Source organism: Ranitomeya variabilis, chromosome 3, assembly GCF_051348905.1.
Source record: "Ranitomeya variabilis isolate aRanVar5 chromosome 3, aRanVar5.hap1, whole genome shotgun sequence".
Lineage (NCBI taxonomy): Eukaryota > Metazoa > Chordata > Amphibia > Anura > Dendrobatidae > Ranitomeya > Ranitomeya variabilis.
This window is the reverse complement of record NC_135234.1, coordinates 761,022,951-761,035,507: the sequence shown is the minus strand read 5'-3', so window position 1 is coordinate 761,035,507 and position 12,557 is coordinate 761,022,951.

The window sequence follows — 12,557 nt, the reverse complement described above, 5'->3', positions numbered from 1 at the left end:
AGATCCGCTAGCCATCTCCTCGCCTGCAGAGCTTGCCATCTACCTGCCAGGTGCATCTGACGATAAAGGGACGGCTGAAGCTGACAGTTATAGGGGTGAGGTCGTGATATATAGAGGATATGGATGTCATAGAGGGGGTCACCTGCTCCGAGCCCTCAGCGCTGAGAAAGGAGCGCTGCTCTGTACGAGCTGCATTCAGTACACCCGTGTATGGCAGACGCGGTACTGTATAAGGTGCGCGTCTCTGACTGGGGAGCACCTAGATAGAGCAGCACAGAAAGGTTGTCAGTGCCAGATCCCCCCTGGCATCACTCCCCCTTAGTGATGCACTAATTGGAAGACCCCCGGCCGGCCAGTGGTCACTAGAGGGGAGGGGTCCTGCGGCCACTCCTACAGGGGTTAAATCCAGGCGTCCGGCCGGGAACTTTCTCTTTTCCTCCCGGCGGACACCTGGAAGCATTGTCCCTGTAGTAGTGATGTCGGACCCCCTGGTTGAGGCCTTGCAGAGGAGAGCGGCACAGAAAGGTGAGAACTGGCTTCAGGCCATTGTCGCCGACATCAGGGCTCAGCTTTCTGTGCCCTCTCCCGACCCCCTGCTCACACCCCCCTCATCTGGTCTGGTCGGGTCAGTCTCGTCCACCCTCACGCCCCCGGGGCCCCTTATGGTCGCCTCACCTTCGGCCTGCTCGCTAGCTGGGGGGCGTCCTGTGCGGCCTACCCACGGTCCGGAGCGGGAAGCGGTGATGCCCCTATCGTCCGCGCAGCGGTCCGGGGGTCTCCCAGCCGCCGAGGTTGGACAGGCCTCTCGGAAGCGGCGGGGAACGGCCGGGCGCCGCACACACCGCAAAAGCATAGTGGCCCCCCTGGCCGACGGGGCACCGGGCTGCGCCGAGCGGCGCGCAGCGTCGCCTCCTCTCCCCGTGGCTCCGGTGGCTGGCGGCGAGCAGGCGGGCGGCGCTGGGCGGCGCGAGGCATCGCCCCCTTCCCTGGCTGCTCGGGCGGATCTCTCAGCTGCGCGGGGGGGCAGGCGGTCTGCCCGCTTGCCCCGCGCCCCGGAGCGGCTCCAGGTTGGGGAGGGGGCGGCCTCGCCGCCTCGCAGCTGCCGGCGTCTTCCGGCTCCCTCGTCGGGCTCAGTCCGGCGGTCAGAGGTAGCCCCGCCCACCAACTTCCTGTCCCCGCCCACCAACTTCCTGTCCCCGCATTTCAGCGCTGAGAACAGCGCTGGCCGGTCCTCCGTTACCTTCCCTGCGGGCACATATATGCCGCCCGCAGAGGGTAACCTGGAGGCCGGCACTAACCCTGCATGGCCCCCAGAGCGCGCTGATCGGTCAAACCAGACCGTTCAGCGCGCGGTTTTCCCACCAGGCCTGACCTCCAGCTTACCCCCGGCAGACGCAGCACTGATGCCTGCACGGGGGTATCAGGGGTCAGGCCGTATATGTGACAGGTCAGCTGAGGAGCGCGAGGTTCGGTCCAATAGGACCGATCAGTGCGCTCAACAGCTGTACAGCGGGAATCACTGCGTAACATCATTAAACGCACCAAACACAGACACATTTACACCTCCCCCCACTGACCAAATCCCTAATAAATATTTTCCGTTAACCGCCCCGCCAAATCCCAGCAATGGGGCTGAATACAGTTACCCCCTAACTCCCCCCCTTTTCAGTAGCACTGCGGGACCGTACACTGACGGTAATCCCCCTAGTAACAATGTTAGAATCCCCCACGTTACACCGCTAAGTAACGGCGGACGCAGGCGTAGACGCCGAACGTCCTCCCATTCTTCCTCTGATGACTCCCGGCACCATTCGCGCTACCCCTCTAAATGCCCCTCCCGTCACAGACGGAGACACAGCTCCCATGGGAGCCACCGCAGATCCCGGGCCTCAGGATGGCTGTCATCAGCAACATCCGAGGGGTCCGATGTATCGCTGAGCACGGATAGGAGTCATCGCGCACGGGTCAGATCCTCTAAATCACGGGGACCCGCTAGGGCTTTCAGCCGGGGAGAACAATCCCCCGCGGCTTCCAGCCACAACAACCACGCAGTCGCTGAAGACAGAGCCAGTAATCCGCCACGATGTGGTTGTAACCGGGCTCCAACGCACGATGCTCAGACCATTGGCCAGCACATCGGCCAGTCACTCGCTGTAGCGGGAGCCAGAGTTTCCCCGTCCTGCGACATCCCCCCCGTCAACATCTGCGGGGGTTCCGCCAGGATCGGAGTACACTCGTCCAGAGTCACACAGCGGTGAGTGTTCCAAGGGTGGAAAGGAAATGTTACAAGAAAGGGAGCTGACTTCAGCGGTTAAGGAACTAATCTTACAACTGTCACACTCAAGCGGAAAAGTGGCGAATAATACAACGCCACAGTCAGCAAATCTACACAAAGACGCCTTCTTCTGCGGGATCAGCCCGCTAGGCGCCCATATAGATCAGGAAACTAGAGAGAAAATCTGGAGTAACGATTATATTGACATATGGTCGCTGTTATCAGCAGACCAACAAACGGTAGATAAACCTAACGAGACGGGTTTCGATAGGGGGAGATCGAGAATTGCATTAACCATGAATAATTGGCTCCAGGCCTTCGCAGTATTGGGCTGTATTATGGGCCAGAAACATCCGGAACGCTGCTCCGAATTGTTTATATATCAGGACATGATATATAGTTCATACAAGTCGCACGGCGGTTCAGCCTGGCGGCGGTATGACGAGGAGTTCCGCAGGCGTCTGGCCCTACAGCCCGATCTAGGCTGGGGAGTTAAAGCAACAGACGTGTGGTTGCGTTTGATGCTGTCCCAAAAGCAGCCCCCCTTTTCGGTCTCGACCACTAATTACTCCACAGCCGCAGGTCAAAACTCAGTGGTCGTGCGAAAACCCGGGGCCTGCTGGCTGTTCAACGAGGGAAACTGTCGTTTCCACGCATTATGCAAATTCAGACATGATTGCTCCGCTTGCGGGGGGGGTCACCCAGCGTCAAGGTGCACTCGTCAGCCTTACAAAGCGCCTACGCGGCAGAACCCCAGTGAGCGTAGCCGCGATGGCCCCCTGGCTAAAGCGTTAGCCCAATAAGGAAGCAGCTCAGCAGCTGCAAGTGGGATTCTCCGATGGGTTTTTTATTCCCTTTAGGCTAACAAGAACGCCAACCCTATCGATAACCTAAAATCGGCTCGCGAATTCCCCGAAATACTTAGACAAAAAATTGAAAAGGAGGTTGAGTTGGGTAGAATAGCTGGCCCCTTCAAGGCGCTCCCCTTCAAAAACATTAAAATATCACCGCTAGGCATCATACCAAAAGAGGAACCTGGTAAATACCGCTTAATTCATCATTTATTTCACCCAAAGGGCGATTCGGTTAACGACGCAATTTCCCCGGAAGAAGCTTCCGTCTCATACGCGTCTTTCGATAAAGCGGTAGAATTAGTCCGGGCAGCCGGACCCGGCGCCCTGCTAGCCAAATCCGACATTGAATCGGCATTCCGCTTACTACCCGTGCATCCCGAATGTTTCCACCTTCTGGGCTGCAAAGTGGAACAGCTATATTACTTCGACATGTGCCTCCCGATGGGATGTTCCATCTCATGTCACTATTTTGAGCTATTCAGCACATTCCTAGATTGGGTAGTTCGGTACGAAACGGGCAGTAAATCCCTAATTCACTACCTCGACGATTTCCTATTCCTCGGCCCCAAAAACTCTAAACTCTGCTCCGAGCTACTAGAAAAATTCAAATCTATTGCACTCAAATTCGGTGTGCCACTGTCAATTTATAAAAACCAATGGTGCAAATCAGGTTGGCCAGAGAGATGGACGACAACAAAATGGGGGCAAGACCCGGCCCTATGTGAAGTGTTTGGGGTAGTAGCAGCGCTGGAGATATGGGCTGTTCAGTTGAGAAACACGAACATTCGTTTCCAAACAAAAAATACGAAAACGGCGAAGAGTTTGAATCACATGTCTTCTTCATCCCTGCCCATACTCGCCCTCTTGCGCCGGCTAGCGCTGATTTGCCTAGAAAACAATATTTGGTGTAGAGCCACTGTGGTGGCGGAAGTAGATGATAATATCATTAACCCACTGTTATTTTCCAATTGGCAGGCTTTCAGAATCCAGCAGCCCAACGCGCAACCCCGGGGTATTCTGTGTCCACTGTCCCTGTGGGACACAGTGGCCAATCATTGATGCCCTTAATCCGGGCCTCCGTTTCGCCAGCTACCTGGCAGGCGTATGGTAAGGCTTGGGAGGAGTGGTGCTCACTAATTCTGGGTAGGCCAGTCGACGAAAGCGACGGAGCGCGAAGCGCAGTGACAACTGATTTCCTATTACGGATGAGGGAAGGCGGGGCATCGGGCACCTCGGCACAACGTAATCTATCGGGGCTAGCATTTTTCTTTCAATTATTGGGATGGGTAGACGTAACTAAATCCTTCTGCATAAGACAAGCCATAAAAGGTTGGAAAAGGCTTCAGCCAAGCCAAGAATGTCGCCGCCCCATTTCTCTGAAACTATTGCAGGACCTGATCGCGATATCCCCGTCGGTCTGCTCTTCGCAATATGAGGCGGCCCTCATATCGGCAGCTTTTGCGACCGTCTTTTTCGGAGCACTGCGTATTAGCGAATTGCTACCGCGGTCAAAAAACGCGTCGGAAGGAGGCCTAATTAATGAGGACATAGTTATATGCAGTGACGCCCTGCGCAGCAGGGTTAGAAAATCCAAATGCGATCCCACCGGTAGGGGCACATGGGTCCTGGTTAACTCTACAGAGGGCCCAGCTTGCCCACTAAAAATGATTAAAACATACGCCGTAATAAGTCGTTCCGGATAGGGGCTGCCACAGAGGCAGCTAGGGCAGGAGTGTCAGAGGCCGAAGTTCAGAGAATGGGTCGTTGGAAGTCCGCATGCTTCGCCAGATACATAAGACCCGACTTGCTTAATTAACATGTGTTGTCTCTTACAGGGGTTGAAGTTTGGGTGGTAGGAGATTCCTACGTTCACTGGGCCGAAAAAAGGGCTAAACTGCGGTAACTGGAGGGATATCAGAGGCCTCCAGTGGTAAAAGGTGTTCAAGGAGATGGTGGGCATAGCAATGATGGCGGAACGCCCGGTGATATCGGTGTTACACGCAGGTGGCAATGACCTGGGCAAACAAAAGGTGGCCGAGTTGTACAAATGGGTGACAACGGATACGGAACGGTTCAGCAGTCTGTTCAGGAACATGATACTGGTGTGGTCGGAGATAACACCACGGGCCGAATGGCGTGGTGCAAGAGATAAAAGAGCCATAGAGCGGACAAGGGTGAAATTCAATGCTCGGATTGGAAAATATGTGAGAGGAGGAGGCGGTATCGTGAGTCATCACCAATACCTACAAAAGAAAAACACGCCACAATTAAGACCGGACGGAGTTCACCTAACGGACATTGGCCTCGATATTTTTCTGTCTGGTTTACAGGATGGGGTTGAACAGGCCCTAACATTGATGGGTGGGGTCGGAGTCCCGCGTAGGTAATACACGGGATCCTCCGTGGCGGAAGAAGCGGAGGAGGGCAAAGGTCGTAGTCGCTCGTTGGTCCAATTCCCATGTCGATCACGGACAGGAGCTCGGCGCGAGCGGCCGTTACGATATGTAATTGCCCTTCTCAGCTTATTTAATTAATAAACTGTGACCGACCTGTTCAACCCACCTAGGACTGTGTGTGTTTCATTGCGGGATTGATGGGAGGGGGGAAGGCACTGGTTACGACACCCAGGTCTCCACAGTCTTAAAGAGACAACCATTATGATCCTGTATGTCCAGACACGGTTTTCCGACCCTGATAGAGGAAAAAGGGGCGGCACGGTGGCTCAGTGGTTAGCACTGTATGGTGGCTCAGTGGTTAGCACTGTATGGTGGCTCAGTGGTTAGCACTGTATGGTGGCTCAGTGGTTAGCACTGTATGGTGGCTCAGTGGTTAGCACTGTTGCTTTGTAGTGCTCGGTTCCTGGGTCGAAGTCCCACCAAGGATGACATCTGCAAGGAGTTTGAATGTTCTTCCCGTGTTCCCGTGGGTTTCCTCCAGGGAATTTAGATTGTGAGCCCCAATGGGGACAGTGATGATAATATCATTAAAGTGCTGTGGAATTAATGGCGCCATATAAGCAGAGCTTAATAATAGTAGATTAAGGGGTCTTACCATTCCTCACTCCTACTGCACTTCTGCCCTCGGCCACCATCTTTCTGCCATTGTAAATAATACTTCCTTGGATTTGTTACCTGGTTTTAATCTATTGCCCATCTTTTCTCTACACCTTCATATCATCCTGATCTCCCACTTATGACCAGCGGCTTTACTTGGATTATGATTCCCTATTTCTCCAGACATACCGGCTATACTGCCATATACTGCTCATATAAACCCACTGAACTAGACAGAAGATGAGAATCTACATAACGCTGCCAGACTGCACCCCATCCTGCATCCTGCGCCTCTTCCTGGTATAATGTCCCCCATCCTGCACCTCTTCCTGGTATAATGTCCCCCATCCTGTGCCCCTTCCTGGTATAATGTCCCCAATCCTGCACCTCTTCTTGGTATAATGTCCCCATCCTGGGCCCCTTCCTGGTATAATGTCCCCCATCCTGCGCCTCTTCCTGGTATAATGTCACCAATCCTGCGCCTCTTCCTGGTATAATGTCCCCCATCCTGTGCCTCTTCCTGGTATAATGTCCCCCATCCTGTGCCCCTTCCTGGTATAATGTCCCAATCCTGTGCCTCTTCTTGGTATAATGTCCCCATCCTGGGCCTCTTCTTGGTATAATGTCCCCCATCCTGGGCCTCTTCTTGGTATAATCTCCCCCATCCTGTGCCTCTTCATGGTATAATGTCCCCCATCATGCGCCTCTTCCTGGTATAATGTCCCCATCCTGTGCCTCTTCCAGGCATAATGTCCCCCTTCCTGGTATAATGTCCCTCATCCTGTACCTCTTCCTGGTATAATGTTCCCCATCTTTGGCCCCTTCCTGGTATAATGTCCCCCATCATTGGCCCCTTCCTGGTATAATGTCCCCCATCCTGTGCTTCTTCCTGGTATAATGTCCCCATCCTTCACCCCTTCATGGTATAATGTCCCCCATCCTGTGCCCCTTCCTGGTATAATGTCCCCAATCCTGTGCCTCTTCTTGGTATAATGCTTTCATCCTGGGACTCTTCCTGGTATAATGTCCCCCATCCTGTGCCTCTTCTTAGTATAATGTCCCCTATCCTGGGCCTCTTCCTGGTATAATCTCCCCCATCCTGGGCCTCTTCATAGTATAATGTCACCCATCATGCGCCTCTTCCTGGTATAATGTCCCCCATCATGTGCCTCTTCCTGGTATAATGTCCCCCATCCTGCGCCTCTTCCTGGTATACTGTCCCCAATCCTGCACCTCTTCCTGGTATGTCCCCCATCTTGTGCACCTTCCTGGTATAATGTCTCCAATCCTGCGCCTCTTCTTGATATAATGCCTCCATCCTGGGCCTCTTCCTGTTATAATGTCCCCCATCCTGGGACTCTTCTTGCTATAATGTCCCCCATCCTGGGCCTCTTCCTGGTATAATCTCCCCCATCCTGGGCCTCTTTATGGTATAATGTCCCCCATCATGCGCCTCTTCCTGGTATAATGTCCCCTGTTATGACCCCAATGGCAGGGGGTCTCAGAGACAATAGCGAAGTCTGCAAACATAAAACCCAGCTCATAGGGCAGTGGTAACTGGGCTGACCATATACCTGAACCTAGCACACAAATAACAGCAGCCGGGGAACGTACCTACGTTGATTCTAGACGTCTCGCGCCAGCCGGAGAACTAACTAACCCTAGCAGGGAAAAGAAAGACCTTTCTTGCCTCCAGAGGAAATACCCCAAAAAGTTGGATACAAGCCCCCAACAAATAATAACGGTGAGGTAAGAAGAAAAGACAAACGCAAGAAATGAACTAGGTTTTAGCAAAGAGAGGCCCGCTAACTAATAGCAGAATATAGGAAGATGACTTATATGGTCAGCAAAAACCCTCACAAAAACTCCACGCGGAAGATTCAAGAACCCCCGAACCGTCTAACGGCACGGGGGGAGAACATCCGCCCCCTAGAGCTTCCAGCAATATAAGGAATCACATTTAGTACAAGCTGGACAAAAATAAGAGCACAGAAAATAACCAAAAACAAGAAAGCAAGACTTAGCTTAATTTTGCAAAGAACCAGGACCAGCAGATAGGAGCAAACAGAAGGATCTGATTACAACGATGCCAGGCACCAGACTGAAAATCCAGGAAGTTCAAATAGCGACACCCCTGGACTAACGAGGCCAGGTGGATACCAAGCAAGGGAAGGAATATCAAAGTGTCATATAACTAGTGACCACAAGAGGGAGCCAAAAGGTCTAATTCACAACAGTCCCCATCCTGTGCCTCTTCCTGGCATAATGTCCCCCTTCCTGGTATAATGTCCTTCATCCTGCGCCTCTTCCTGGTATAATGTCCCCATCCTGTGCCTCTTCCTGGCATAATGTCCCCCTTCCTGGTATAATGTCCCCATCCTGTGCCTTTTCCTGGTATAATGTCCCCCATCCTGCGCCTCTTCCCGGTATAATGTTCCCCATCCTTGGTCCCTTCCTGGTATAATGTCCCCCATCCTTGGCCCCTTCCTGGTATAATGTCCCCCATCCTGTGCTTCTTCCTGGTATAATGTCCCCATCCTGCGCCCCTTCATGGTATAATGTCCCCCATCCTGTGCCCCTTCCTGGTATAATGTCCCCAATCCTGCACCTCTTCTTGGTATAATGCCTCCATCCTAGGCCTCTTCCTGGTATAATGTCCCCCATCCTGGGCCTCTTCTTGGTATAATGTCCCCTATCCTGGGCCTCTTCCTGCTATAATCTCCCCCATCCTGGGCCTCTTCATAGTATAATGTCACCCATCATGCGCCTCTTCCTGGTATAATGTCCCCCATCATGTGCTCTTCCTGGTATAATGTCCCCAATCCTGCGCCTCTTCCTGGTATAATGTCCCCAATCCTGCACCTCTTCCTGGTATAATGTCCCCCATCCTGTGCCCCTTCCTGGTATAATGTCCCCAATCCTGCGCCTCTTCTTGGTATAATGCCTCCATCCTGGGCCTCTTCCTGTTATAATGTCCCCCATCCTGGGCCTCTTCTTGGTATAATCTCCCCCATCCTGGGCCTCTTCATGGTATAATGTCCCCCATCATGCGCTTGTTCCTGGTATAATGTCCCCATCCTGTGCCTCTTCCTGGCATAATGTTCCCCTTCCTGGTATAATGTCCTACATCCTGCGCCTCTTCCTGGTATAATGTCCCCCATCCTGAGTCCCTTCCTGGTATAATGTCCCTCATCCTGCACCTCTTCCTGGTATAATGTCCCCCATCCTGAGCTCTTTCCTGGTATAATATCCCCATCCTGCGCCTCTTCTTGGCATAATGTCCTCCTTCCTGGTATAATGTCCCTCATCCTGCGCCTCTTCCTGGTATAATGTTCCCCATCCTTGGCCCCTTCTTGGTATAATGTCCCCAATCCTTGGCCCCTTCCTGGTATGTCTCCCATCCTGCATTTCTTCCTGGTATAATGTCCCCATCTTGCGCCCCTTCCTGGTATAATGTCCCCCATCCTGAGCCCCTTCCAGGTATAATGTCCCCCATCCTGCGCTTCTTCCTGGTATAATGTCCCCCATACTTGGCTCCTTCCTGTTATAATGTCCCCCATCCTGAACTTCTTCCTGGTATAATGTCCCCATCCTGCGCCCCTTCATGGTATAATATCTTCCTTTCTGGTATAATGTCCCCCATCCTGCGCTTCTTCCTGGTATAATGTCCCCCATCCTTGGCCCCTTCCTGGTATAATGTCCCCATCCTGCGCCCCTTCATGGTATAATGTCCCCCATCTTGCACCCCTTCCTGGTATAATGTCCCCCATCCTGTGCATCTTCCTGGTATAATGTCCCCCATCCTTGGCCCCTTCCTGGTATAATATCCCCTATCCTTGGCTCCTGCCTGGTATAATGTCCTCCTCTGTTCTTTTACAAATGATTCTGCTTACCTTCCCTCTCCTACGACGTGTGGCGTCCTTCTCTGTAGCCTGCGTAGAAACCGGCAGCTAACTTCGGTGAGTCGGCAAGGTCAGTGTATGACATCACTGTCATGCTTCGCCCGTCACGGACAAGCCAACGTCTACTGCCGTCCATTGATTGGCTGGAAACGTGTATTGCAGTGCATGGGCCACATAACATACCATACAGTGCACAGAAAAACACGACCACAATGACAAAATAACAGAGTTGTATAGCGAGTGACAACATAATACTGCAGTATAGTGCTTTCGCAGTACCGAACTACTACAAACTACATACTTCATTGACGTTTCCCTCTTTCATGTGTGAATGTGGAATTAGGCAGAATTTAGGATTTTTGATATTTATGTCCATATCATTAGTCTACAAGTGGAACTTTCCATGCACAGACACAGCACAGTCCTTCTAATTGACCATGGTATAAAATGTGATTTATCCCTGGGGCTTATAGTCGGGAACTGGATAAATGATAATCCCCCGGACAGCGTGCGATAAGCACAGGCCGACTCGCGGCCTTTCTGCTGCGCACGGCGGAAAACCACGCTCCTTAATAGATTCTTTCTGTCTTCTCCAGATATAATGAGCGTCTGGGGAGGGGATGTAATTCAATTACACCGGGGCAAACACTCGCTCCACTTGCCGTCAACAACTTGCTAAGAACATTTAGAGGCTGAAGACCTCATTAGATCCAGGGAGCGGGGATCATGGGCTCAACAATCATAAGATATATTGCAGAAATGCCCTTTTTGTAGGGATAAGTCTTACCCAGTAATCACCATAATGGAGCATTCTCAGATGTTGGGGCAACACTTAAGGGTTGTTGTCAACAATGGGGGCAACTTTGTTTTTTTTTATTTATGTACTTGGGGCTAAAATAGATTTTTGCTATTGGGTTTCATTAAAATGTTTGCATTGTTCTATAGTCTCCATGTTGCACCATGCATTGCTGTCTGCAGAATGAGTTAACAGAGAATCTGTCAGTGAGCTCCTTTTGAGGCTCTGACTATCGAGACTTTAGCTCTGTTATCTGTCTTTTTCTGAGTTCTTCTTAGCTGATTTAGGACCACAGATCACATGAAAGTTGAATGTTTGGGGAAACAAAGAGGCGGCAAAAAGCTAAATGATTTTTAATAGGATTGCATTCATCTAATTGTCCTTCTACCTTTGCGGTTTGACTGAACTTTTCTTGATGACGAAATGTTCATCAGAATGACTGTTCATATCCTCCTCTGACCCTTTTCAGCAGAACGATTCTTCACAGCCTCTTCTGATCCATTTTGTTGAAGAGTCGTGAGGGTCCACAGGATCCCCCTTCTGTGAATATTTTTTTCCTCGATTACATCGTGATATACTGTTGTCATCACTACTCGAAAGATCAACAGGTTGCATAAGATCAAAAGTTTTTAATAAAATGACCACAGGTAGTGTAATCAAGATTTGTTAGAAAATGCTGCATGATTTGTGGCTGCTAGACAGCCTGAATATATGTGGGTGTTGCCTGTTTGTTTGGGAATCCCCACATGTATTCAGGCTGTCTAGCAGCCTCAAATCATGCAGCTGCGGGGACACAAACATAATTTCCGAGCATGCCCGAATACTTGCAGAACCGCCGAGCATGCTCGGAAATCTCAAGTAACGAGTACACTCGCTCATCACTAGTAATTAACTCATTAACCACTATAGCCCAACAGATGTATTATAGTTATCCCCTTTATCTACAGAAATATTATCTATTAACCCCCATAATCACCATAGACATGTTAGCAACCCTACACTACCAAAAAAGCCTTCCATGAACTGTATTGTGGTATTATTTAAATATAATTTGGCGCTACTATCATATAACTAAGTGTTACTGGTAGCACTGTTTAATCATTGGACATTTTATAACGGGTTCACAGCTAAACTGCTACATTGTTTAGTGCTTCTGTATTGTCCATGGTGCTGCATTCCAGTAACTGTTTACTAGAGCTGAACTTACTGCTACACAGCTCAGTAATTACATTATATTACATTAGAACTCAGCTCAGTAGCTGTCAGGACTCTGAACATTTTTTACCTTTTGTGCATTACTGCCCTTTTCCAAGATGGCGTCTCTGGTCTCATGTGCACTGTGTCTTCCTGCTATAAAACTCCTCCCCAGCCTTCAGTCTGTGCTAGAGTATTCTGCCTTGCATCCAGCTCCTGACCTCTGGTGACTCCCTGGCTATATACCTGCTCCTGTGAACCTGTGGGGTTATCCTGCTACTCTGCTCTGAGTTCCTGCTGCATACACCAGTTCCAATAATCCTCCTTCATCTGCTGCTCGTGTTTACTTCCATCTGCATTTGCTGGACATGTAAGCTGTTTCTGCTCTGCAAAAACCTGAGACTATTACCCAGGCCTCCCTGGTTGAGCTAAGATATTATTTGAACTGCCTTATAAGCATATCTATCTGTGTTTGGACTAAGC